We start from the raw sequence: 3,640 nt of genomic DNA, 5'->3' as shown, positions 1-3,640 counted from the left end.
ACTGGAGCCTCTTTGTCTCAAACCAAAGAAATGGTTCAGTTTCTCAGCTAATGAGGTGTACACACTGACAGTCACAGGTATGGTACTCCAATAAGTCCTGTTGTTAAAATATGTCCCATGTATTGCATGTGAATCAATCTTGCATATGTAATGGTAAAACAGCTATGTAGTGAAATTCCTGTTAAATTAGTTTGGCACCATCTATTTTGCATCATCTTATACAACTCTGTCAGAATTGGAGAATTCTGTCATACTCGCAGCAGAACGGATTACACACTGCTGTATGTAAGTACTGCTCCCTTTAGTGAGTTAAATAAACAATGAAATAATAAGGGAATAAGAAATTGAAATGACAACAACTTCAATATCTAATGTCAAATTAAATATAAATAAATATACATATACACAAAGTTATTTATAAATGGACATTCCCTACGATATGATGTTTTGTGGTTGTCATACTCATTACAGGTCAGTGGTTGTTATCTTTCTTTCAAATCTGAGTAACATGAAACATTGTCAGTATAAGTTGAGTTTATATTTGCAGGAACATACTACTCAGTGAGACAGCTAAGACTCAGTAAGCATAGCTGGTTTGCTGATGAAATACCATGCAGTCTAACAGATTGTGATTTTATTTTTGTTTGTACTACTGAATGTGCTTTGTACAGTAGATTGGTGTGTTTTGTACAGTAGTTTTTGTATTATTCTTATGTTGAATTGAAATATTGTTAATGTGCTCAACACAGGCACCAGTGTTACACATAAACTTAGATAGATATTTGATCATTTTAAAAGCAAAATGCTGAAACTAGGAGTCTACATAACAGTTAACAAGTTATAATACTACTGATAATAAACATTAATTTACACATTAAACACTGTCACTGAACGCTCCCCTTCCGACTGATCATGTGGTATGCGGTACGTAGTATTTGTTGACTAACGTAGTATACTGAGCCCCGTGGAATGCCAGTGAAGAGTCAACATGGTTTGGATGTGGATCCTCTCCATGTTACCTGATAGGGCCATCCCTCCACATAGGACTGAAACCATTTCCATACAGAGCCAGTCACACCAAGGCTGGAGAGAACAGAGAGGAGAATGTTGTGGTTTACTGTGTCAGTGGCTTCCGAAAGGTCCAGAAGAATCAAGACAGATGACAGTTTGGCAGCTTTAGCAGCATGAACCTTTTCCGTCACTGCTATGAGGGCTGTTTCTGTTGAATGTGCCGGTTTGGGCGAATTAGTCGCCCATGTATGGTCGTTGTATTTTCTTTGTAATTCTGTTATAGCGGACGGACACACTTTTGTGTAATGATTATTTTACATCAGTTTCTCTTTGCATGGACATAAACATGTCCATGCAGACTTCTTCATACAAATGTATTCACACATCGCACGCACGTGTAACACTCACACAAGTGCCCTGTACCCAACGATATCATAATAACTAATAAATCTACGGTTGGCTAAATGCTTCTCTGAGCCCTTATCTCTGACCAGACCCTCCATCATCCAAGGCCCACTAAGCCGGCACCCTCTAGAGTATCCACTCCTATTCAGTTACCTCATCTAGAAATGTTCATTTTACCACCTCAGGATTCAGGTCTACTTCAGCTGGGAGTGGTTTTGACCTTAGATAAAGAAAAAGGCACCAGGGCTGTTATGTAAAAGGTGTTTCACATCAGTAACACCATGTTTACTTGTAAGTGTAACTTTGTATTGTCCTGTCATAGGGTGAAAAGTTTATCAGTCATAAATACCTGTGGTATATTAAAATGAAGTCTCTCAGGGCATCATTTCTTTCCTTTCATGTCTTCTGTCCTTCCAGACTGTGAGGAGTAAAGATCTTCTAAATCGTTAAGTGTGAGGTTCACGGTCCCCCTCTCATCTTCCCACATGCCCCTGTTCCTGTGGAGATCACAGATTGGCCCAGACGGAAGCTCTGGATGTTTGGAAGTCCGGTATGCCTGATGCCAGCTTGGGAATGTTTAACAAGGTTCAGACTGTGCCTGACGGTGCACAATTTGGGCCCTACCAGGGAGAACTGATAGACCGAGAGGAGGCCATGATCAGCGGCTACTCCTGGGTGGTGAGTTTGTTTAGTAATATTATTAATTCATTTAAAAGTGTCTTGGAAAAATATCTATTCTGTATAAAGATAACCAACATGTCATCTAACCTCAGTGTCCACATTCCTATACAGCTCAGATTTACTTGCACAAACACAGCAGGACATGCTACCATGAGGAGTATATCAGACTGTTGAAATCGAGAGATTCAATACGAAAATGTGGCACCCAAAAAAATCTTCAGTACTCCAGACTTGTGATGCTCTCCACACTAACGCACCTCACAAACAATTGCAAAAAGACAGTGAAAAGCGGAGAACTCATCACTGTTCAGAGTGTGGGAAGAGTTTTACTCTGCGGAGTACTCTCCAAAATCACCAACGCATTCACACAGGAGAGAAGCCGTATCACTGCTCGGAGTGTGGAAAGAGTTTTACTGTACAAAGTAGTCTCCACCAACACCAGCGCATTCACAAAGGAGAGAAGCCGTATCACTGCTCAGAGTGTGGGAAGAGTTTTATTCGACGGAGGACTCTCCAAGAACACCAGCGCATTCACACAGGAGAGAAGCCGTATCGCTGTTCAGAGTGTGGAAAGAGTTTTGCTTCACATAGTGCTCTCCAACAACACCGACACATTCACACAGGAGAGAAGCCATACTACTGTTCAGAGTGTGGGAAGAGTTTTAATCAACAAGGTAATTTCCACCAACACCAGCGCATTCACACAGGAGAGAAGCCATATCATTGCTCAGAGTGTGGGAAGAGTTTTACTGTAAAGAGTCAACTCCACCAACACCAGCGCATTCACACAGGAGAGAAGCCATATCACTGCTTAGAGCGTCGGAAGAGTTTTACTGCACAGAGTAGTCTCCAAAGCCACCAGCGCCTTCACACAGGAGAGAAGCCGTATCACTGCTCAGAGTGTGGAAAGAGTTTTACTCTACATAGTAATTTCCAAATACATCAGCACACTCAAAGCCAATCAAATTTGGATTTCTCCAGTTATCTGATTATTCAAGTGGTTATGTAAACAGCATATTCTGATTTCTTAGATTTGAGTATGGCCTAGAAATCTGATTATGAAATCTGACAAACAGGATTTTAGTTCAGTAACCTGATTTCTCAGAACATGTATATCCAAAGGTAACAGGAAAGCATGTAGAGCTGTCTCAGAAGCATAGAGCAGAGTTAAATTTAGCACATGCTCATTGGAAAAAAAGAAGCTTGTTTCTATCTTTGCATCAATATAGAGAAAGCTGTAAAATGGACAGTATTACACACTATTAATAACCATAAAAAACAAAGATCCATATTGGCTAGTAAACTGACTCCATGTTCACTGGATGCTTGAAGTTTGTCACATCCTGTGAGATTATTGACTGGTTGAAGTAGAAATGAAGTAGAAATGTGATTATTGCCTGACTGATATAAACCCAGAGTTTTCCCAATAACTGAATAACCAAGTGCATGTAAACACATCGATCACATTACTGACAAAATCTGATTTTCTGCAGTTTTCAGATTAAGTACATGTAATTACACATAATGGAACTTCACTCTTTTA

At 40.0% G+C, this 3,640-nt stretch overlaps 1 pseudogene; it reads left to right on the top strand.

Annotated features, from left to right (window-relative positions):
- Window positions 1–1,968: 1,968 nt before the first annotated feature.
- Window positions 1,969–3,640, top strand: LOC145652097 (uncharacterized; annotated as a pseudogene).

This window comes from Electrophorus electricus, chromosome 18 (assembly GCF_041902795.1).
Source record: "Electrophorus electricus isolate QZ-2024a chromosome 18, ASM4190279v1, whole genome shotgun sequence".
Classification (NCBI taxonomy): Eukaryota; Metazoa; Chordata; class Actinopteri; order Gymnotiformes; family Gymnotidae; genus Electrophorus; species Electrophorus electricus.
This window is presented reverse-complemented; position numbering and strand designations above follow the sequence as displayed.